Source organism: Oryctolagus cuniculus, chromosome 11 (genome assembly GCF_964237555.1).
Source record: "Oryctolagus cuniculus chromosome 11, mOryCun1.1, whole genome shotgun sequence".
Lineage (NCBI taxonomy): Eukaryota > Metazoa > Chordata > Mammalia > Lagomorpha > Leporidae > Oryctolagus > Oryctolagus cuniculus.
Genome location: NC_091442.1, coordinates 18284651 through 18309566, shown reverse-complemented (window position 1 = coordinate 18309566; position 24916 = coordinate 18284651).

Below are 24916 nucleotides of genomic sequence, written 5' to 3'. Positions count from 1 at the left end.
ATCAGTAGGAGGAGGAAAAAATACTTGATTGGGAAGATTCAAAACCTGATTAAAAGTCCTGGAAAAAGTTCCCCCCAAACTGCTCTGCTTGCATGGAGAGAAGCACAGTGACAGGAGTGAGGGGACAGGATACTGTAGCGAGGAGCAGAGGACTGTCCACGGGATGGGCAGAGAGAGGCCGGAGGGGGAACAGACAGGAAAGGGAAGAGACCAACACTGAGAAAGTGACAGAGAAAAGATGGGGGAGAGAGAGCAAGAGAAAAATAACCCAGAGACAGAAGAGGGAGAGAGGGACAGTGATAAACAGAAACAAAGACAACATGAATGGGAAAAGGAGGTTTAGAAAAAGCCACCCAGAAATAAAAGTGGTAGGAATAGGAGATAGGGGGAGAGAGAGGGAGAGGGAGAGAGAGAGAGAGAGAGAGAGAGAGAGAGAGAGAGAGAGACACCTATTTAACGCTTTTCCACCTGGTCCCAAATTCCTTAGGGGCAGCTAGAGTGGGACTCAAGATGGCAGTGCAGAAGGGAGGTGCCTCGGGCACTGGCCCTGGCAAGCTGGACAGTGGCCACATTCGACAGACGCCCGCCTGAGTCAGCTCCTTTCTCCACGGCCCCACCTGCCCCGCCTCTTGGGCAGCTGTTGCAGGGATAATTACAGAAAGCCTGCTGGACTGGGGGTTTATGAGACCAGGGAGAGCCTGAGCCTGGAGAAGGGTAGAGGCGGAGGGGAGAGGTGGGCACTCAGAGTTTCTACCATCTGGTACAGGCCCACAAGGCCACATCAAGAGCGGCCGAGGCCACCGAGGTAAAGGGCAGCCTGCTGGGGCTAACGCCCAGGTCACAAAGCAAGCTCTTCCTTCACTCACACATTCCCACTCTTCTACCAACCCTAGTGTCTTTCCACGCATACTCTGCCCATCTGCCATGTTTTCCATTCCCCTGCCAGCTGCTCTCCCCACTTGCCAATGCTTCCTCCTATCTGCATCTCCTCCATTTGTCCACCTACCTCCACTCACCCACCTATCGTCTAAAGTTCCGTGACCCAGCCCACTCCTTATCCATCCAACTTTTCTGCCAACTCCCAACCTCTCTTCCATTCACTCACCTTCCTGTATAGACCAAATTTCTCACCCTTCTACCAGCTTCTTCAGTCTCCATAAAACTTCAGTCACCACCATTTGCTCTAAGCATCTGCCAGCCCCTCCATCCATGAATGAGTCTCTGTATCGGCCAACCCCATCCTCATCTGATAGTCTCTGTCCATGCACCATTCTTGGTTTATCATCCAAACTCCTCCCTCCATTCATTGATCCTCCAGCCACCAGACAACTTCCCCAAACACTGGTCAGTCCCTTCCTCTTTCTCCAGTTTCTCCCCCACAGTCCCTCTATCCTTCTCCAAACCAACCATCCATTCACCAAAATCTCTGCTCCTCTGTATATTCTCTACACCCCTCCCTTGAATCCCTACACTCACAGACCAACTTTCTATTCCATGGGCCGTGCACCCCCCAACACACACCTGTACATCCAACTCTGTGTCCAATCCATCACTACTTCCCCAACCACCATCCCTACCAGCCAGCCATTCAGCAACTCTTCCAGTAACATGCCAACCTCTCCTACACTGCTAACCCCTCCTACCTTCTCTCCATCCACCAAGCCCTCAACGCTCTATCTCTTAATGCAGCCACTGACTTCACAAGGACCCAGCCTAGCCCTTGGGGGAGTTCAGTAAGAAGACGGATTTGCAGAGCTGAGACTTGGGGGCATAATCTTGGTTTGGAACATATTGACAATGTAGCTCATGCTAGTGCTCCCCAGCCTGCTCACAGCTTTGGGAGGCTCCTCAAGTCCATTAAGGAAGCTGGACAGAGTAGAAAGGGAAGTAGGGGAAAGGTCTTCTCACCTCTGCTAAGGACGCTGGTAAAGTTAATTACAACCAGCTCTGCACCCTCCCAGCTAACTGGACAGTACAGAGGAAGCCTCACCCCGCTGATTTCTGCCCTGGCCTGTCCTACCTGCCCTAATGGGAACATCCTGGCCACAGTCTCCTCCTCTGCCTGAACCCCCAGGTTATGAGCTGACTCCAAAGACCCTGAAGAGGCAAAGCCATGCAAGACCAAGCCCTGGCAGTCTTATCAGGCTGGGATTGTAGGAATGTCCCAGCACCACAACGACTCAGTCCTCCATGGTGCTAGTCTCTTAAATCCCAGCAAATCTCTTGACTACTTATGGACCAGCTTACATCTGGGCCAGGCAGATGGCCAGTAAAAGAGAGAAGTAGGACCAACATCAAAATCAGATCTGGGTTGTAGAATCAAAGCCTTCTTGTACTGCTTCCTAGTTGTGTCACTTAACATCTCTGAACTATGTTGTTCTCATGTCTGATCTACTCCAGAGGACTGCGATTTTAAAATAAACACACTTTAGGGTCTGGCCTGACCCACAGGAGGTCCCTGTAAAGAGATGTGCTCCCCTCATGTGGACTGGCATTGATGGCTAAGGCAAGGTCTATGTAAATCAGGGGAAACAGGACATATATCCTCCCTAGCCCAAACTGCCCAGGTTACAAAGCAAAGACTACCCCCTCTCCAAAGCTCCCTTTATAAACATTTCTACTGAAAGATCTCTGATTTCAGAGAATTATGAATGCCTGGGAAATTTTGCAATAGGGTGAAATCAGCGAGAGACAGGCACAAGTTTCTTCTACAAATCTCATCCCTCCCGTTCACATATGCCGGCCCCTGGCCAAAAAGGCAAGCTGACAGGTGAGTGCATGAGTTTCTGTGACTTGAGTTTCCAAAGTGGCGTTCGTTCGGCAAGTGATCCGTCTAATTGCTTTTGATATCTAGAAAGGCTAATTAAGGTAATAATAATACTTGGCACTTGTATAATAATAATAAAAATAATGACCCTTTATATGTAAGGAGTGTCTTTCATCCAAGGATCACAAAGCCTTTACAAACATTAATTAATCCTTACAACTCACCTGCCAGGTGGGTGTAATTAGTCCCATTTTATGGCTGGATGAATTGAGGCACGGATGAAGTGAGGGATGCAATGGAGATCACACGCCGCATCCACGGCCAAGACCAGGATGGCTCTGAAGGTTCTAGAACCACACTCAGATCTCTGGTAGGATCCTCGTTCCAGCCTCTGGACTGGCTCAGGGATTTCCCCCAGGAGTCCACTCCTCCTTGACCAGCAAGAGAACAAAGCAGAGCCAGGCCCACACCTGGCTGGGTGCCCTGGAGCCAATCCCTTCCCTCACTGAGCCTCCATGTCCTTCTCCATAAGCCAAGATGACTGGACCCTGGGTGTCTCCCACCCCAGGGCCCAGCCCCATAGCTTGTCATCTTGCCTTTGGCTTCCCCAGAAAGTTTTGGGGGGCCCCAAAGCCATCAACTAAGACCCACGTTCAGCCAGCATCCCTAAGCAGTTGGCTTGTCAGATTTAGCAAATAAAAAATACAAGTCATCCAGTTTAGAATTGAATTTTAGAAAAACAACAATCATTTTTAGGATAAGTATGTTCTAGGCAATCCTGGGGACATGTGAATACTGAAACACAATTAATTCGACTGAAATTCAAATTTAACCAGCTTTCCTGCATTTTATGGGGAAACCCTGCTTATTAGCAACTCTGCTCCCATCCCTGACCTCCCATAGCCCTTAGCCTGGCCCTGGGAGGCAGGCACTGTGATTCCCATTTTGCCACCAGGACTACCATCTAGAGAAGGGCAGCGGCCTCCACAGGGCCCTGCATTCTTCGTCTGCTTGGGCCTCCCCAGAGCCTCTGCTGACTCCAGCAATTTCCCAGCGTCCAGAGAACAAGCCCAACTCCTTGATGGCATTGCTCTGGGCCCTGCAAATCTGGCCCCAAGGGCCTCTCTGCTCCCCAACAGGTGTACACCAAGGCTTAGTGTAACCCACAGTGCCCAGCACCCGACCATCCTTCCTTGGGTTTCCATGTCTTCACCACCAGAAGACCCTCCTAACCCAAATGCCGTTCCTCCATCTTCTGGAAAAGGCGACACCCCTGCAGGACCACCCAATTGCAGCTCCTCAGGGACGCCTGCCCTGGCCAAGCACTGTCTCTGCTGTTTAGCCTCCACACACAGACCGCCCCCTCTGTGTGTGCTTGTGTGTGTGTGCGTGCATGGTGTGCATCTGTGTGTTAGTGTGTGATGTGGTGTGTGTATGTGTGTGGTATGTGTGTATGCATGTCTCTGTGTATATGGTGTGTGTCTGTAGTGTCTGTGTATGTGTGTCTATGTATGCAGCATATGCCTCTCTGTGTGTAATGTGGTAAGTGGTGTTTGTGTATGTCTGTGTCTATGTGTGCATGTGTGATCTGGGATGTGTGTGAGTGTGTACATGTGAGGTGTATGTGTATGAGGGGTGTGTGTGTGTGAGGGGTGTGTGTGGTATGGTATGTGGTGTCTGTGTGTGTTTATGTCTCTGTGTGAATATGTGATCTGGGATGTGTGTGCATGTGGGATGTGTGTGTATGAGGGATGTGTGTGTATGAGGGATGTGTGTGTATGAGGGATGTGTGTGTATGAGGGGTGTGTGTTCTCTGAGCTCTGTCCTTTATCACCAGCACACCCAGCACTTTCTTGGCCCCAAGTCTTAGAATGCCTCATTCCCTCTGCCAGGAATTCCAACAATATCATCCTCCAAAACTAACCAAGTCATTCATTTATTCCACTAACATCTACTAAGCCCTTGCTATGTGCCAGGCTTATCATCTCAGCCCTTGTGAAATGAGCATCTCACACAGGGGTCAGCAAGTGTATAAACGGACACACAGTAAATGTTTCAGGCCTTGTGGGCCATGCAGTTCCTATCCCAACTACTTAGCTGCCTTTGTAGCATGAAAGCAGCCATAGAAAATACATAAACAAATGAGCATGGCTGTGTTCCAATAAAGCTTTATTTACAGAAACGGGCAGCGGGCCCCAATTGGACCACAGGCCATCGTTTGCCAATTTCTGGTCTAGTGTTAGAAATAGTCATGGAACAAATATCGCACAAATGTCAAACAACGACAGATAATGAATGAACTTTCCTGAACGTTATGACGGGAGGTTCTGCTGGCACTCCTCTTCCCTGCAGGGCCTCCCGTCAGCAGCCACTGTCCCTGGACTGCTCTGAGCTCATTCAAGGTAGGGACTACCTTTCCCACCAGGGGCCTCCAGACTCACAGCGATGCCATACCTAATCCCGCTGAGACCAGACCCCACTGGGCTGCAGTGGCCCAGGGTCCCTCGCTAGCGGAGGGCTAGCTCTGTCCATCCTCGCCCATGAGGACCCTGTTGTCACTCCTTCCGGTTGCCCCCTCTGGTTAGTAACGTAGGCTGAGAAGGAGGAGTGGGAGTCTTGGCAGATACAGGGGCCCAGTGGTCACACGTGTGAGGGAGAAGAATCACAAAACCCTCTCTGGAGACCCAGGCTGTGTGACGAGCCAGCTGTGCCCAGCACTGTGGCTTGTCGCCCTCCTTTCAGTCGCTTCATCCTGCTGAGCGATACAGTTGTTTGCAAGGACGTTCCCTTCCGCACACACACATGCACACTCAGTGCAGTTGTGGCCCCTACTCTTTCCTTCGCATGTGTGCTCAGCCCACAGGCTCACACACCCCTCAGGCACCGCATGTTCACATGTATAATCACACGCATGTGCACATACAACTCCCCGCTTCTCATGTATACGGCAAGCATCCACATCCATGGACTCACCCACACACACACAGGTCCTGAATGCTTGCCTCATACCTATGTGTGCACACATATACTGTAGGCATGTACTCACATACTATACATGTGTGTGCACATGAGGACGATCTCACACTTTGCCCATGCATGTGTACATGTACACCCAAATGCACCATTATACATATATGTGATTATCCTGTGAATCCAGCCTCCTCCAACCCAACCTCCCCCACCCCGCAACCCACATGTCCTGCAGGAGGACCTGGCCATGAAAACCACATCTTTGGTGTTTCTGGACTACCAGCTCTGTCTGGGTTCCTGCTGCCAGGCTCAGCCCTGGGGAGGGCCACAGGAAGTCCCAGTCTCCCTGGCTGCCAAATTCCAGGCACCTCTGACCTCTAGCAAGACAGAAATTCCCGCAGCTTCCTGCAAGCCAGCCAAGTCTGGCGTGCCCAGCACTTGTAATGGGTGTGTGGTGTGCAGAGATAAACCAGCTTGGTGTCCAGCCACCCTGCCGTCAAGGCAGCTTCCTTGGCCTCCCCTGGGGTCAACGCCTGGCACACCGGGACATCCAGAGAAGGGCCTTGGGCTGGGCCCAAGGCTGAAGGTCCTCTTATCTAAAGGACACTGACGACTTCCCTGCCCGCCTTTCCTCTGCCTCTAATACTTCAACTCTTCCAGCAGCCTTGGCGAGCCCACCGCTCCACCCCCACCAGCAGCAGCCAATGCCCACTGCTGCTTTAACCCTTGCTGAGCCATCTGACTGCAGACCCTACTGCCTTCCTAGTAGGGAGTCAAAGGCACTGATGGAAGTGACAAGGGCAGGAATTAGAGAGTGATGAACCCCAGCTTCCAGCCTCTCCCCCATTAGGCTGTTTGCAGAATCTGGACCCCCTGTGCGTGTTCTCACATTAAACAATTCATTCATTCAAAACACACTGCTGAGGCTGGCGCTGGTGCTAGGTTGAGGAGTCACTGGCTCCACAGTGGGCATAAACACCTGGGTGCCAAGGGAACCCATCTGCATGGGCTTCTGTAGTCTAGAAGGCTCCAAAGAGGAAGTGATGTCAGACCTGGTCCAGAAGGCCAAAGAGAAACAGGTATGGAAGAGCAAGCTATACACAACCAAGGCAAATGCAAAGGGCCAAAGCTGAGCGGTGCAGATGTTTGCTCACTGAATGAGTGAGTGAGGATCCCCTAGAGACATTTGGGAAGGGCAGTTACCCAAGATTGGCTATAAATGACTCCTCCCACTGGCTGCTGGGGACTCCAGGGGTGCACTTCTGAAAGGCTGCACCCTGAGGGGCTCCTTTGCCCTGGATAGATGATGTGCTCCCAGGGCTCAGACCCCCAGTCCCTGTGTCCACCACACAGGTACACATGGACACAAGTGTATTGCAGAGGGGACCACTGAGGCTGCAGCAGATGCTGGCACGTGGAACTCACATACGTGTGAGCCAATGTGAATCCCGTGTGGTCCGTGTCCGCACATCTGAGAACAATGACAGTGCTGTTACTGCACTTTCCCGTGGGCCAGGCAGCTGGGCACACTCCTAAGTTCTCTGCGATCATTAACTCGGCTAATTTAGCCGCCTCAGGAAGGGACTGTTAGAACCCCTACTTTCACAGATAAGGCGTGAAGATGTGAGCCATTTATCCAAAGTCATATAATTAGTAAGTGGCAGGGCCAGGATGCCAGTGAGGCCATCTGATCCCAGAGACCACAGCCTCCTTCCCACTACCCTGCTTTCACACTTGACCCACTCACACTGTAGTCCAGTCATGCTGAGCCTGCAAACACACAACTCCCCGCCGCATTCATCTCTCTGGCACACGCCCTCCTGTCTCTTGGGGCAGTACACATCTCCCTAGGAGGTCTGTTTTATTACATGTTTACCAAACATTTGTTAAGCACGGGTTATGGTATGAGGCTTTGTGCGAAGCAGTTTATGTGCATCCTCTCAATCAGCCCCCATGGCAGTCTTCCCGAGGTTCTATTGTTATTAGCCTCATTTCACAGATGAGAAACTGAGGCCCAGAGTGGTTAGGTCACTCACCCAAGGCCACAGAGAGGCAGGGCTGGAATAGACTCAAACTGTCTGACTCATGAGCCTCAGCTCTTGACATCTTTGTGCCTTGCTGGGTTTTGGCTTCCGTGACTGAGAATCTTAGAGGGAGGAAGAAGAGGAGATGAGGAGCAAGAGGAGCAGCCTGAAAACCAAATCGGATGGGGCCGGCACTGTGGTGTAGTGGGTAAAGCCACTGCCTGCTATGCCAGCATTCCATATGGGTGCCGGTTCAAGTCCTGGCTGCTCTACTTCCAATCCAGCTCTCTGCTATGGCCTGGGATAGCAGTAGAAGACGGCTGAAGTCCTTGGGCCCCTGCATCCATGTGGGAGACCCAGAAGAAGCACCTGGCGCCTGGCTTCTGATAAGTGCAGCTCCTGCTGTTGTGGCCAATTGGGGAGTAAATCAGCAGATGGAGAACCTCTCTCTCTCTCTCTCTGCACCTCTCCTTCTATCTCTGTGTAACTCTTTCAAATAAATAAATCTTTAAAAAGAAAACCATACTCAGAGTCTATTGGTGACGATGAATCTGATATGTGGGCGAGGTGAGTTGTGGGGGCATAGGGTAGCATTGCAAATTCTATCTCCATTTTATTATGAATATTCTGGAAATATGGAGAAGTTGAAGGTGCTACGCCATGAGCTCTCACAAGCCCACCACCAAAACTTGGTGACTAGAATCCCACTGTCCTGGCATTACCACCTGTGCATTCATCCTCCCTGCCCTTGGCCTGCTTAAAATGCCAAACACCTTGCAGGTTTTGCAAATCTGAAGAGGTCGAAGCTGATTTGAGCTCTCTTGGGAAAAACCAGTGTATCTGACCCAGGTTATGGGGATGTTTCTGGGGCCAGAGAGCCTGTGCAAAGCTCACAGGTACACATGAAGACACAGACATGTACATACACATGTACACAGAGACACACACACACACGGGAACAAGGGACAAAGGAAGAGGGAAGCCCAGGAACTTGGAAGAGGGCCAGGGACTCACTCTGTTGGTCAGTGGGCCTGTTCCTCCCCAGCCTCCATCCCACAGCAGGAGGCAGGTCCTCCAGCCCCACCCTGGCCACCAGGAGCCCCTGGGCTGGGGCCAGGCCGGGGGTGGGGCACTTCCCTAATTGGCCTGCTTGTCCTTCACCCAGCCGAGGAAGCAGCCGCTGGTTTCAGCCTCCAAATGACAGGAAACGCATGGAGGGTTCCTTGGGCAGTAATTACTACTTTGAGAAAGGAGAGGGGGAGAAAGCTGAGGGGAAACAGTTCCAACTCAAATATCTGCTCATTGGGGGATGGGAGAATGTTTCAAGGAAAAGACGTTTTGAAAAGCCGTCAATCAATCTGACAAGCAATTATCTGCTTAGCCGCTGGTACAAATCCCCCAGGAGGGCCAGCGCCCCTCCCAGGAAAGCAGGAAGCCCGGCCTGACTGTAGCCCCCAAGTCCCTGCAAGCCACAAGAGGGGAACCTAGAGATTGCAATGCTGCCGGAGGAAACGCAGCTCTGTGGCAGCCCTGGTGAGAGGGGACTGCCTGGCTCTTTTCCTCCACTGTCACACTCAAGTGTGCACACACACACACACACTCCACCCCGTGTGAACCCATGCCCCGCTCCACGTGTTGCAGGACACGCCTGCTTCCGAAAGCCTCGCCTTTCCCAGGCAACCAGAGCAACCTCCTGTGTCCTAATTCACCCCACAGACATTTCTCCCGAAAAGAAAATTCCTCAAAACGCCAGGGACACAGGGGAGCGCCAGCTGTGGCCTTCTGAACACAGCAGTGGAAGGAGGCAAGAGTCACTGGCAGGTGGTCCCCGCCCCGGAGCCCTGAGCACTGGAGACAGACAGGCTGGGGAGAGCACGGAAGCATACTTCAGGCCCAAGTGTGGGCAGGCAGGCCCTGGGCGCCCAGAGCTCCAGGAAGCCAGGCTGGCTGTCCCCATCCCTGCCCTCCTCCTCTGGCCTGGGCCTGGCTCTTGCTTAGAGAATTCTGGAACTGCCTCTGATACAGGCCTGAGGGACGCAGAGCAAGCAGGCAGGTCTGGCCTTGCCTCTGCCCTGCAGTCCCAAACAGAGCCCAAGGATGAGCCTGCAGAAGCGCAGAGTGGGGGCGGGCTGATCCCCTTGGCCGTGGCCGTGCGCGAGTACCCGAAACAGGCCGACAGACCAACACCCGTATGGGCTGAATGCCACAGAGAGAAGCTCCTGTGTCTCGTGGGCACACACAGTGGCATCTGCTCAGGCACCACCGCAGATACATGGGCTCCTCCTCATGCCTGCCCAGACTCTCACACACTTGCACACAATGCACAGATGTCAGCCCTCACTCGGTATACTCACCCCATCACGCACCGTGAGTCTCGATGCAGGCAGCACACACGCCACCCCTCCTGGAGCCCTGCCTGCCACACACACACACACACACACACACACAGATACAAGCCTTCACAACCCAGGGCTCACGCTCCACCACACTCATACACCACACACCCGGATGTTGGATGCCAGCCACAGAGGCAGGCCGTGAGCTCGCCTGCATATGCAGGGTCCACTCGGGCTGCCTCCGTGGCTTCCCATGCAACACCTGCCAGCGCCAACCCGAGTCTCAACCATGAGCCCATCCAGGGAGAGTCACGGGTCCTCACCCACACGGAGCTGGTGCGCTCTCTCTCCCCCACACACTGCACCACACACATCACACTGCACACACATATATGCCACACACACACATACCACACACACGCACGCACACACACGTGCGCACGTACACATGGAAGAGAATGTGCAAGAAGAGAGACTCCTCAGGCCTGGCTTGGCAAAGGTCCCAAAAAGGAAATAAATGGCCACTGAAGTGCTGCCCCAGACAGTGGCCATGGAAAAGCTGCTATGGACAGAGCCCAGGTAGCACCAAGGAGAGAAGCCCAGGCCCAAGAAGCTGAGTGAGCCTGGAGACGCCGAAGTCCGAAGCACAAGGAGCAGAGGCAGCACGCGGGTCAGAAGGAGCCTGGGGCCACAGCTGAGTCTCAGAGGCCTCAGGGCACATGGGGTCAGCAGCCTGGCGGAAGCCAACACTGACCCCTCCCCAAGAAAACACCAACAATGGGCAGAGGCATGCATCCACGCAGAGGCAGGCCCGTGGGCATCCTGCAGCGAGCGGAGTGCCTGGGTGAAGGCTCGGCTCTGCCCCGACTCCGGCTTCCTTTCACGTGGATCCTGGAGGTAGCAGCCGTGGCTGCAGCAGTCGGGTCCATGCCGCCTGTGCGGAGACCCAGTTTCTGGCTCTCAGCTTCAGTCTCAGCCCAGCCCCAGCAGGCACAAGCATGGGGAGTGAACCAGCAGATGGGAAAAGATCTCTCTCTCTCCTCCTCCTCCCCGCTACCCCCTAGGCCCTCTACTCTCAATAGAAATCCAAAACAAGACAACACATACATGCTGGCTCTCTGTGGACCTGTGAGACACGAGGTTTGTACAAGACAGACCCTCAGACAGGTGAAGTGACTTGCCCAGGGTCACAGTTGTTAAAGCAGAGTGGTCAGGACATAAAGCAAGTCCTCCTGACTCTAAGATCCACGCAGTTAACCTCTTTGAGATATCAGCAACTTCAATGAAATGCTGCAGGCGAAGTGCTTAACACAGAGCAAATGCTGAGTAAATGCGACCCTTTCCCACTGTCCCTGTCATCTCTGAAGCCAAAGAAGGTCACTGTGGGAAAGCTGAGTGCTCGGATGGAGAGAGACGAGACATAAAGGAAGACTGTGCCCTGCATTCTGCATTTGGACCCTGAATGCAAACTGTTACGCTCCATCCAGGCAGCTGCGCCCCACATGCCAGGCGTAGGCACCAGGACTAAGTACAGCTCTGTCTCCAGCAGCCAGAGTCTGCTGGCCAGCCACTCAGGCCCTGCCCAGAATGGAGTAAAGAAGCCAACACTGACCCTGGCAGGCCCCAGCTGACACTGCAGCCCCGGGATAGATCCTGATCACCTCCAGGAAGATAGTGAGCCCACTCCACCCACACGCAGGGACCCTCGCAGCCCCCTTGGCATTCACGCTGCTGCTCCCCACACCCTGCGACCCACACAGCACACACTATCTCCCAAGGCCATCAGCAGGCAGAGGAGAGGAATGCATGTGTAGATGGAGCAAAGAGATCCTATTGCCTGGCGCAGGAGGGAGGTGGCTGTTTGCTCTCCCGGGACATTTCATTTTGCCCCATGTTTGGCAAGACATATCTGATGCACCAGCGGGCAGGCATGTCGCTCACTGTGTCCCCATGAGGACACACCTTGTGTTTTATGACCAGAACAACTTGGGCACAAGATCGGCCCCAAGTTAAACCCAACCCCCACGTCCTGACTGCACTGCACAAGAGCAGAAACTCCCCTCATTGCGACAGAGCTGGGGCTGACACCAGCCAGCCATCAGCTCAGCCATTCATCCATCCATTTCACCAGCATTTACCGATACACACCTGTGCCAGCCCTGGGCTTGGCAATGGACATTCAGGGACCAACAAGATGCTGCTCCTTCTCTTTAGACCTTGAGGTCCAGAGACAGAGGCTGAATACACGATGCTACAAGAAGAGGTAACACGGGAGAGTGGGAACTTGGACAACACACCCAGCTGGGGCCAGATTCCAGTCCTGTCTCCTCCCAGCAGCACAACCTTGGCAGCTTACCTGTCCGCAGCAGCCTCATCTTCCCTGCTCCCGCCCCAGTGGAATAAGGCTCATGATGGTACCAACCTCTGTCCCAGGGGAGATCACGTGGGACAATGGGCCTGGCACATTGAGACTCTGAGTATCATTATTGCCTTCTGGAAAACAGATGTGCCCATACCCAGCCTATCCACTTTTACCAGGAGGTTGTAGCAAATAAGTAGTGGTGTGGGGGACCATTTTGCAAATGTTAGAGAGTTGATTCTATCACCCGCTTACTCAGCAAATGTGCCTTGAAAGTCTGCCAAGTGCCAAGGCCGGTGCCAGGAATTGAGGGAGGGAGAAGTGAGGGAGACACCAAAGTGGCTGCAGAGCCCAGCTTTTGGGAAGGAGGACCAAGCTCTAAACAGACCAATTACAGGCCTGGGGTGATTAGATGGGCAATAAAAGCTTTCACAGAGAACAGAGCCTGCATGCTGACCAGAGATCAGGGAAGGCCTCTTGGTAGAAGAGGAGCTGGCACTGGTGCTGCGAGGATACATGGGCAGGGAGGCTTCCCTTTAAAGTCTAAGCAAGGGGCCAGCCTTGTGGCTTACAAGGTTAAGCTGCTGCCTGCAATGCCGGCATCCCACGTGAGTACTGGTTCAGGTCCTGGCTGCTCCACTTCTGATCCAGCTCCCTGCTAATGTGCCTGGGAAAGCAGCAAAGAAAAAAAAATGACCCAAATACTTGGGCCCCTGCCACCCATGTAGGAGACCTGGATGAAGCTTCTGTCTCCTGGCTTTGGCCTGGCTCAGCCATTGGGGAGTCATTTGGGGAGTGAATCAATGGATAGAAGATCTCTCTGTCTCTGTCTCTCCCTCTGTCTCTGTAATTCTGCCTTTCAGATAAATAAATAAATCTTTTAAAAATAAAGAAAAACTAAAATAAAGAAACAAAAGTCTGTACGTGTGGCCTGTGGCCTAGTTAGAGAGTCAGCTGGCCTTCAGGGACATGACAGGGGTGGACACAGGCAGGTTCTGGTTGTCACCCATCACGTGTGCAGACAAGTGTTCTCGTGGCTCTGAAGATGGAAATTTGAGAAGCGCGGAGGCAGCTGGACTCAAGGTCAGCCTTAGAACCGGAGGAGGAAAGGCATCCAAGACGGGAAGCTGTGTGAGAATAAGCAAGGAGACAGGGCTGTGCATGCCTAAGCCGGGACAGCCAGCCAAGGCCAGGAACAAAGGGCATGGGGCCTGTCGCCTGGTTTCCTGGCTGCCCCTCAACCCACAATGACATCTCCCACAGGTCTCGGCTGGGGAGCCAAGCCTAGAAGCCTTGTCAGACCCTCCGGGGGTGCTCATTCAGGGCTGGGTTCTGGACCTGGGTCTGAGATGGATAATCACCACGTGCTCCCACCCCTAACACTCTCAGTGTCTCCCATGCCCCCCTGCTAGCTCCTGGCTCTGCCCCTTTCCAAATCAGTCCTGTTGGGCCCACTGTAGAATCCAGACCCCGCCCACACACCCCAAACCATACCTCTCCAGTCACCCACCCCACTGTCACCAGGACCTCGTGCAAGTCCCAGGGGGATCCCTGGGCTGACATGCACCTGAGGAAGCCACAGCCGCGACCTCATTCATCAGGATCCAGTCTGAGCACCTATTGTCTGCTACAATCCTCTATTTCAGCCTCATGGCAGTCCCAGGTTATTGCACTCATTACCATCTGGCCTAGGACAGGAGACACTTGCCGTTCACAAGCACAGAGAGATGACGTTCCTGTACCTTGGAGCAGGACTCACCTTGTTCAATACCCACCAAAATACCAGGGGATGTTTTCAAAAAGTGAATCAACCTATCAACACATATACTACATGTGGTGAGCCCACAAGTAATCAAAATGAGTTAAAATAAAAAGTAACAGTTTATCTAGTGGCAAACAAAATAATGAACAATAATACCTAATGCGGGTAAAGTTGCCCAGAAATTGCTAAATGGGCAAGCTTTGCTGGAGGCAAAGAAAATTAGAGCAGCCGTTATGGAAAGTAAATTGGAAAATATGTATCACAAACCACAAAAATGTTCCTGCCCTGAGACCCACTGATGCTGCTTCTGGGAACGAATGCAAAGCAAGTGAGACAAAGACAGAGAAACATTTCATAGAAAAACAGAAGTGCTCCTGGGCGCACTCTTTAAAGCAAGAGAAAACTGAAAGTAAAATTCAACAGCGCCTGGCTCCAATTTGATGAAATAACAAGTCGCCCTTAATATGATCCTCGGCGAGGCTGGGCCAGCAGGCAGAGGCAGCCGAGACTGCTCCCACCTTTCAACTTTATTGTCCAGATCAGTTTGCACAAACTGTGCATTAACATAAAAGTCACTGCCCTCGCAACGCCGGGCTGGCAGCGTGATGGGGAAGGTCTTTTCTCTCCTTTTCTAAACTTTCGGTTGGGTTATAGATAGGTTTTATAGTTTCTTTTAACTGGTGCTAACAAATGATCATGCTTCACAAAAGAACTACAAACAGCACTTAATTAGACAGCGCAGCTTTCACAAACCCTCAGCCTGTCTGGGCCACATTTCCGTCTTCCTTAAGATCATCGGCCCCATAAATGTAGTGTGGGAAGTAGACAGACCTGGGAAGTTTTTTTTTTTTTTAAGCCTTTAAATCCAGTGCTGCAAGGATGAGTGGGTTTGTCAAAATATTGCCTAATGGTTGTTGATCACGGAAGACCCAGGCATTAAGTTGGGTCTGGCCAACAACCCTGCAAGGTAGATAGTAGCATCCCCATTTTCTGGATGGGAAAACTGAGGCTTTGATGAGATGGAAACTTATCCAAGAATAACACAGGTGGTAAGGAGTGGAACTAGGCATTAAATCACATCTCTCCAAACCCACAGTCTCGGTTTTGCTATTGTTATTGTTGTTTCTCAACCCAGGGGAGTTGTTGTCCTCAAACAAGTAATATGAAGCTGTGGCCTGTCTGGCACTCCAGCTAGGCACTCAGCCTGCCTGGGAGGTCACTCTGCCTGGGAAGGAAGTGCAGGACTTGGGGCTGGGCTTGCTTCATTTGGCTTTGTTTGGAAGAGGACCTGGCACAGCCCATGGCTGCAAAACCCACCAGGTATACACGTTCCAAAGGAAAGCATCCACTGTACTGAGAACATGCCTCGATGACACACAAACAGGCCCCAGAGAAGAAACAAGGGCTGGGGGAGCCCCTGATTGGCTGCTGGTGATGTCATGCCCCAGCCCAGAACGCCTTGAAGGGGCCTGCTCAGGGCGACTTTATGGAGGCCTTGGTGTCTGCACACCCCCTTGCTCCTTGTCGCCGCCGCCACTCCACCCACCACACTGTGCCAGCCTCTCCGCCCCAGGGCCTCGTCCGGCCTGTAATTACCCCCGTGCCCAACTTCACCGGCTCCAGAGGGGCCTGGCGGCAAGAGGACGTCTCCTGAAAGGGACCCAGGCAACCTCATGGGGCCTGCACCCTTCACTCTTCCTCCCATCTCTCTCAGCTCCTCCAAACGGGCTCCCAGGGCTCACACTCCCCTTCCAACATTGCTCCCTGGGATCCGGGGTCAGCCAAGCCTCCCAAAATTCTCCAGCCCACCCCACCCCACCATCCAGCCTCAAGGGCATCCCCACAGTTCACGCGGGTGCTACTTGCTCGCTAGCCTCAGGGCCTCCTCAACTGCTGGTGCCTGGCTGTAACACGTGTCCCTCCTCTCTCAGCTCCTCTCCTTTAGCCTACCAGCTACCCCGCTCCTACCCTGAGGTGTCAGTTTGGATTTCTCTTCCTTCAGGGCTCTTTCCTGGGCCCCAGCTCAGTGAGGTATCCCCTTTGCTGGGCTCAGAGGCCCCAGGTTGTCCTTGTGTCTCAGTCATTTGGGTCTCTTACAATGAAGAATCAAGTGCAGGCAGTTTTTTAGAAGGGGGTCCCAACATCCACCAGCAGGAGAAAGAAGGAGACCTATTAGCATGGATCAGGCAGGCTTCCCCACCCACAGCTGCAGTTCACTCTGCCTGGAGCTCTGGGGTTGAGCCAGTGTAGAACCCACACCCAGGGCTGGCCCTGGGGCATAGTGGGTAAACTGCCGCCTGCAGGGCCAGCATCCCATATGGACCCAGGTTCAAGTCCTGGCTGCTCCGCTTCCAATACAGCTCTCTATGGCCTGGGAAAGCAGTGGATGATGACCCAGGTGCTTGGGCAACTACATCCACAGGGGAGACCCGGAAGAAGCTCCTGGCTCCTGGCTTCGGATCGGCTAGCTCTGGCTGTTGTAGCCATCTGGGGTGTGAACCAGAGGATGGAAGACCTCTCTCTGTCAATTCTGCCTTTCAAATAAATAAATCTTTAAAAAAAAAAAAAAAAACCCACACCTGTGAGTCATTTCAGCCCAAGGAAGAAGCCGGGCTATGAGTCCACCCAGCGGTCATGAGTTCAAGGCTATTCCATGTCCAAGCCTACCCCAGGCAGAGGCAGAGAGTCCCCGGGCAGCTGGGAGTCAGGTGGTGAGCACTGCCACTTGAGGTCCGGGGGACACATCAGGGCAGCACCATCCGCTACTCTGCAAACCGGCCCCTCTTCCCTGCTGGCATTCCACAAGCCCACAGGCTTCCTGCTGCTGGTGGTAGCTGGCATTTCCAGGGCCTGGGACAGTACTTGGCACATGGGCACACTGGCAAATCAAAACTATATCCTGCTGGTGGTCAAATGCCCTCACTCTTTCAGCTGGCAGATCCAACAATCCAAGAGGCAGAGCAAGAAGAAACTTGGAGTGCACCCCATGCAAGATGCCCCGGACAACCATAAGCAGAGCCAGAGGCCTGGATTTGAATCCCGGTTACTGTGCAGTCTTGGGTGGGTTGCTCCTCCTCTCTCTATGCTTTAGTTGTCTCAACCACCCTAACCCTGTAAGGGATGCACGAGTAGTAGCATTACTATGAAGTTCAAGTGAAGCAAGGTATGTAAATGCTTGGTCACCATGAAAATAATTCTCACCTCTTTAGCATACAAGGAGCTGCCTGGATCCTAAAGTGATTTTGAGAGAGAAGCAGAAAAGTCCTAAGCCCAGACCTTGGGGGCATGGATCGAGCTAGATGCTTTAGACAGGCCTGCCTTCGATCGCTCTGCAAAATCACCGTGGCTTCCACACCTTCAGTGAGAGGACAGACACTACATCACAGGGGGACCCCATGGACTTCCAGACACTGTGCGGCCAGTAGCGCCGCAGGGCGAGCATGAAGCTCTTTCCCCGTGGCAGCCCTCCGGAGAGACGACGGAGTAGCCCTGTCCCGGCAGCCTCCCCTCTCCCGTGTCAGAAGAGCGTTCCTCCCCTCCCCCCACCATAAAACATGGCTTTGAGGTCCTCTGTCTCTTGCCCTCCCCTGGATGGACGCCAACGTCTCTGATTGAAGCGAGAACCTCCCCCTGGTGGTGACCTAACCAGCACAGAACAGTGTGTCTCCCTCCCCTGCTTGGAACACTCTGCTTCTGTGCGCAGCCTGGCGTTGCATTAGCATTTTGGCAGCTCTGGCATACTGGGTGGCTCTGGGCAAACCTCTTGGCTTCTCTGGGTCTCTGTGCCTGCCTACAAAGTGGAGACAATGCAGGCACCTACCTCATAAAGCTATAAGGGGACTAAATGGAACAGTACATGAAAAGCATTTAGCACAGTACTGGATATGCATGAGGTAGTATTGGGAGCCAGCTCAACTGAGTTTTTCCCCTCTTCTGTCCTTCTGAACAAAGACAGCAGCTGAATCAGTGATAAGCACATTGAGTAAGATCAGGCCAAAGGAGACCCCAAGGAACACCCCCGACACCTCCGTCAAGAATGCGTGCATCTGCTGTCACACTCCACAGCAATGCCCTGCACCCAGCCCCTGGCCCCGCCTCCCATGGCGCCCAATGTGGATGCTGCAAGGGCTGGCAGCTCTGTCATGTTCCCCATCTCCAGACCCTCGCTGAGCAACTCTCCCAAGAACACGTGTTGAAATCCTCATCCGTGGATGCCCTAAAGCCAGGACCACCGCGCGTGTGCAAGGCCTCTGCGCTTACTCTCACTCCACGTATCAGTGCAGTAATGGGCACAGGAGGCAGTCATCGCTGAGCACCCACCCTGCAGCGGAACCTCCTCTCTGAGCTCACCGGGTCCTCACCACGGCATCAGGCTACTGCGCTGTCTTCTCCATCGTTCAGAGAAGGAAACTAAAGGAGCTGTGGGACTTGCCCAGGATGCCATGGACACTAAGCAATAAAGGCAGGATTTGAACCCAGGCCTCTGAAGCTCCAAGCCTCTCTCCTCCTCTGCCTGGAAGATTTTAAAGTGTTTTCCCAGTGCTAAAAGATGAATGAGAGCCATACTTGCTTATCCAGTTCACCGTCTGCTCACTGCCCTGCCTGACCTCAGAGAGCTGCAATGTCATAAACCACCTATGACAGTTTTAAAACCTAGCAGTTGATAGTCCCTTGAGATATGGGATCGATGTTCCTTCCCCTTTAACCAGATGGACTTGTGACAGCCTTGACCAAGAGAATACAGAAGTGACGCCACATGACTTCCTAGGCTGTAGTGCAGCATGCCGTGTGGCTTCTTTGTATTTAATGGAACAATTGCACTTCAAATCCTGAGCCCCATGACCCTTTGAGACCGCACAACACCAGAAGCCATATGCAGCCCAGCCCAGCCCAGCCCAGCCCAGGCCAGCCCAGGCACCAAACCTGGGAGTTAAGAAGCATGTTGGAAGTAGCTTCCAGCTCCAAGCACTGGAGTCATGCAGCTGAGGGCACAGACATCGCAGGGCAGCGAAGAGCGCTCCCTGCTGTGTCCTTTCCTAGCCCACACTGAAAGGGATGCTGCCAACTGTGGGATGGGGAGATCACCAGGTCACAGCTCCTCGTTTCTCCATTCCCTGAACGTGGTGGTAGAAGTGCACGCTGCGCCCTGGGGACCACTGAAATGTCACGGGTGGCCCAGGTTTCTAAGAAGCCAGACTTGCTAGAAGCCAGGACTTGAGCATCCTGCAGATCCTGGCAGCCCAGTGCTTTATTCCTCAGAGACTGATGCATTGCTCCACAGTGCCTGGCTCTGTGCAGGGGGTGGGGCCAACGATAAACAAAGCAGACACAGGGCCTTGCCCTCAGGGGCTCTCGGTCCAGGAGGGGAGACAGAGAGACATCAGGAAAGTCATTTTCAGTTAAAAACAGAGAGGCCCAGCCTTAGGGTCACCCCACCGTGTCTGGTAAAGGGAGCGAGACAGACCTACAGAGGTGACCCCCAAAAGGATGACCAGCAGAGGCAGTGGACATGGAAGAAGCAGGAACTGAGGACTGGGGGCCCAGGTGACAAGTGTGTGGGGAAGCCCCAGCTGCGAGAGCACGTGGCACATTCAGGAGCACAACCAGTGGCCAGCATGGCCAGCAGGAGCAAAGGTCCTGGGGCCAAGTGGGAGAGGCCAGGCTAGGCAGGGCTGCAGGGCTTAGCGGCAGCAGGATCCCAGCCCAACAGCTGGACCGCTGACCACTCCCCTGCTCGCACCTCCCTTCCTTCCTCACCCCGACTCTCCCCTCCCCTCACCATTCCTTTGGTCTCTTCCTCCTTCTCTGGTCACTGCCACATGAGCCTTCCCTTCGCTCCTCACAAAGCACTAGTCCTTCTCAGTTGCCCGTGCACTTTTCCGGTAACCCCAAAGCATTAGGCTGAACCATGGCAAATGGTGACATTCCATCACGTTTGTCCTAAACAAGCAGCAAGTGCAATGGTCCAGCCTCAGTTTAAGCCACTGTGCTTTGCGCGACATCTGCAATATCCCAATCCACAAAGCCAGGCTCCACGTAACCTTCTGAAGTTTACCTTTTTAAAGTAATTTTCCAAACCTGAAACTATTTCATTATTTCAACTAAAATCACGGGTTATCACACTGCAGACTCCACCCTGTGCCTCCAATTGCACCTCCAGAACCCTTGGTGCCCCATACCCTGGCCTGAGACTCACTGCTCTGTTTTGCTTCCCAGAGTTCTCACCAGACTTCTCCATGTAACCCGGAAGGTCCCCAAGGAGGGTGGCATGTTAGGGAAGTGGCATCTCAGAAAACAAATGGGTTTGGAGGCAAGTGCACAGAAATGTATACAGGCCGACACTGTGGCATAGCGGGCTAAGCTTCTGACTCGCACCGGAATCCCATGTGGGTGCTGGTTTGTGTCCTGGCTGCTCCTCTTCCGATCCAGCTCACTGCTGGGAAAGCAGTGGAAGATGGCCCAGGTGCTTGAGCCCCTGCACCTGCGTGGGAGATCACGTAAAAGCTCCTGGTTCCTGGCTTTGGATCGACTCAGCTCCAGCCATTGTGGCCATCTGGGGAGTGAACCCCGTGGATGGAAGACCTTTCTGTCTCTCCCTCTCTGTAACTCTATCTCTCAAATAAATAAAATCTTTTAAAAAGAAAGAAAGGAAATGTGTGCAGAATCTAAGCCTGTCCTGCTCCAAATCCAAGAATTTCACAGAAAAATAAAGAAGCGAAAAAGGCTCTAAGCCTTGCTTCTCCAGCCAAATGGTCAGACCCTGATACAGACAGGGAAACTGAGGCCCAGGGCCAACAAGAGATGTACACCAGATCTCACCTTGAGGTTGGAGCTAAGGGTAGAGCCAGACGTCCAGATGCTCCATCTTCCCCCCACCCCACTGTAGAAAGGGGACAAGAGTCCAAAGGGCCCAGCTGTCTATGTCTAGGCCTGAGGCCAAATACTGCTCCCATGCAGTGCTGTTTGCTCAAAAGAGGGCCTGTGGCTGTCTGGTCACATGTCACGGGCATCGGGGCGTGAGTGGCCAGACAAAGGCACGGGGGGGTGGTCCTTTCATCTGCCCTGCGTCACTAGCCCCAGGGATTCTGAGAAATCGGGTGAGTGTGCCACCTCTGGGACCTCAGCCACTTCGGGTCACAGATTGGGCACATCTTGCCCCAGGACAACCCTGCACCCTCTCAGACCTGAGACTCCTGGGTTTTGCTGGCATTCTGGCTTGCCCCTAAACACTGGCCTACTGCACAGGGAAGGACAGCCGTGGACTTTGGAAGATGCCTGTGGTCTGGTGAGGCCACATCTGACCACGTGGGGCAGGCAAGAGGTGTGCGTGAGAGACACCAAGAGACAGGCCTAGAGGGTAGCTCAGACGTCCTTGGCACCAGCCAACTTTCACTGTCACCTCCTCTATGCCCAAGGTAAGAGAATGGAAATGGGAGCCCTCCCTGGTCCCGAAGAGGAGCTCAGAGCCCACCAAAGGAGCTGAGGTCTGGGCGAAACCTCTTGAGCACCTACTGTGCTCCACGCTCCTTAGTGTGACTCCTAACTCACCTGCCATCAGCCCCCATGGAAGGCGATATCACCCCTGTCACAGCTGAGCCGTGCAAATGTTCTCAGTCAGGCTTGGTCCGAGTTCCAGGAGAAGGAGGCTCCAATCTGCCTTTGCTTGCAATTTAATTCCCAGCGATTGGCACCTAACAGGTAGAGGCCTAATAAATCTTTGTTCAGGGAATAATTAAAGAATGAATGAATGAATGAATGAACAGATCTGCCTACTCCATAACCCTGCTCCCAAGGCCAGAGTGCCCCTTCCTTGCAGATGTGTGAAAAGTACACCAAAGGAAGTCAACACAACACAGTATGGAATCACAGACTGCAGCGCCAGTGCCCGCTGGGGAACAGCGTGGCACAAAGAGCAGAGAACACTGGGTTGAGGTTTTGGAGCTTAACTAGGAGTTTACTAGGCTGGTCATTCATTCTCCAACTGTTTAGCACACGTTCTTGGAATCCAATCCTTCAATGAAGGACACCAGATTTCCACCCTTGGGGAACTTACACGTAAGAGGACCAAGGGGAGAGGGTGTTCCAGGCCACGCCAACAGTCCGGGGAGGGCGGGGAAGTGCATCCTGGACACGAAGATCATGGGTTCCTTGGGTGAAGGGTGAATTAGGAAGCAGACACTGGGGCGGCAGTGTCAGGTCCAGAGGGTTCGAGTGCAGGGGAGTACTCAAGAATGAGGGAGAAGTTTCAGATTTGGCTGAAATGGGTGAAACAGGTGAAGGGGAAGAGGGGAGTCTCCAGTTTCAACTCATGGACCCAGCGTCTTTGACCGCATCAGCGGTTTTTTTCTTCTATATGCTTGCATTTGTGTTTTTCTCCTCTTTGAAGCCATAGATACAATTGCAGAAAATTCAGAGCTCCAGGAACAATTTTTCAGAGCCATTTAAGAGAAAATAAATTACTTTGGCTCATTATTCTTCTTTTCATATCTTAATATTGATTTGGGTATTGAAAAACATTCATTTCCACATTTAAAGCCAGAATCTTTATGTCAGGTAGGCAGGCTCCGGTACAAGTAGTTAAGTTGCTTATAAAATATGTGACATGTTTTAATTTCTTTAAAGCAATCAATCAATCATTCATGATGCTTTTGGCAGGGAAAAGATAGAAAACAGGCTTTTATTTTATTAGGGAGCTGATGTTGTCAACATTTCAAATGGGACCTGGGTTTCTGCAGATAGCTGGGAAGAAGTTAAAGTCGACAGCTCCAGGGCTGAATTTGGATGCGGCTCTGTGGAGGAGTGGGAAGCCGTGGGTCTAGTGTCCAAATGGAATCAAATGGGTCCTGGGGATGTGGGTAGCACAGAGGTTGATGGGACATCTCCTGCATCAAACAAGAGATGAGACAACAGCTGACCTCCACTGGTCAGTAGGGGTGCTGCCTGGCCAGGTGCAGAAGCAGGTTCCAAGAACCCAGTGACAAGGAAGGAAGTGGAGGGAAAAGAGGCCAGGAATGGGCAATGAGTGATGGGGATACAGGTAGGAATAAACTGGGGGCCAGGATCTGCAGAGACAGTGGAGCAGGCAAGGGCCAAACAATTAGGGTTCCCAGAAGAGCTTAGGCCGTAGCAGGTGCTCAGTAGATATCTATTAAGAGAACAGAATGCCAATGCCTTTATTTTTTGGTGGCTTCTTGATCACTTTGATAAGCTGGATCCATTCTACGTGCTAAGAAGGTAACTTTGCTAAAGGCTTCTAGTCATCCATTAGCCCATTAGCCCACTGTGCAGATGGGGGACTGAGGCTCTGGGAGGTGGAGTGGCTTAGGCAGAGGCACAATTCTGCTAAGGAGTAGAATCAGGGCTCGAGCCCTGGATCCAGCACCTAAGTTCTTTGTCTTGGGATTTTCTCCTGGAGAAGAAAGCACGTGGACTTTGCTTTTCTGGATCCCTTTGTCTCCAAAAACATATTTAAAATTCTAATTTATGGCTGTTGATATAAAGACAAATACAATGCAGGATGGAGGGTGTTCATTTTCCTTCTTCTGATTTTAGAAGAATTAAAACAGTCCCGGGGCCCCCTAAAAGCAGCGTGAGGCCCACCGTGTGTGATGGCGAGGTTGGCCCTAGCACAGTGGCTTTGGGGTGTGATCTTGGAACCTAATTGATCCCCTTCAAACTAAGCACAGCCGCTCTGAGGGGTAGCCTTGAGGACCACTCGGTGGGTCAGGGGTGACCCTGGCACCGGCAGGGATCTCTGCAGGAGGCCATTCCCCTGCAGGGCCATTTTCCTGGAGACATTTTCACCTCTTCAGTGGGCCAGGCAGAAAGGAAAGCTCCTGGCGCTCAGAGGCTGGGGCCAGGCCAATTTCGTGCACGCAGAGAAATGGCAGGAAAACTGCAGCTTCCCTCCCAGTCCTGGTGGACAGAGGCTTGAGCTGCTCTCAGCCCTCCCCCTGCAGACGTGGGTCCCACAGCTTCCTAGAGGGAGCTGGGCTCTGCAGGTGACCCTTGGAATGTACCCTCATTTCCCCCCCCCATCACTCCCCCCGCTCCTCAGGATAGCAGGCGCTCACACTCTCACCCCTGGCAGGGAGACTCTGCCACCTTAGCCTCCCTGGCCCCAATGTCTCTTCTGGCAACCAGAAAACCACTCCTCCTGGTGGTTCCCAGTCCACACCTCCGGCCAAGGGAGCCCCTGCTGTTAGTTCTCTGAAAGAACCTGAATCACTGGTAAGCCTTTCTGAGGGCCAGGTTCTCAATGTTTATAACAACTCATCAAGCAGCTGCAAGGATTGCCCGTTAGGGAGCACTATGGGGTCAAGAGGCTTGCTCAGGGTCATACAGAAGGAAGAGGATAAGTCAGGACTCAAACCCTTCCTGTCTGCGGAACCCAAACTCCAAGCACAAGGCGAGTGCTGCCCGTGAGGCCGCTGCTGCTTTCTACATTCAGTTCCCCAGTGCCTCCCAATTGGCCCCCCGATGAAGCCCAAACTCCCCATTCTGACTCTTCAGGCCTGTCCTAACCTGGCCTTTAGCAAACCTCATCACGGCCCTGCACACCCACACACTACCCTCATATACACTCACACACATACACACACACACAATAGATTCATAGACTCACACAACGTGCCCCCACACATATACTCACATGCATATGTTTTCTCTCTCTCTCTCTCTCTCTCTCTCTCTCACACA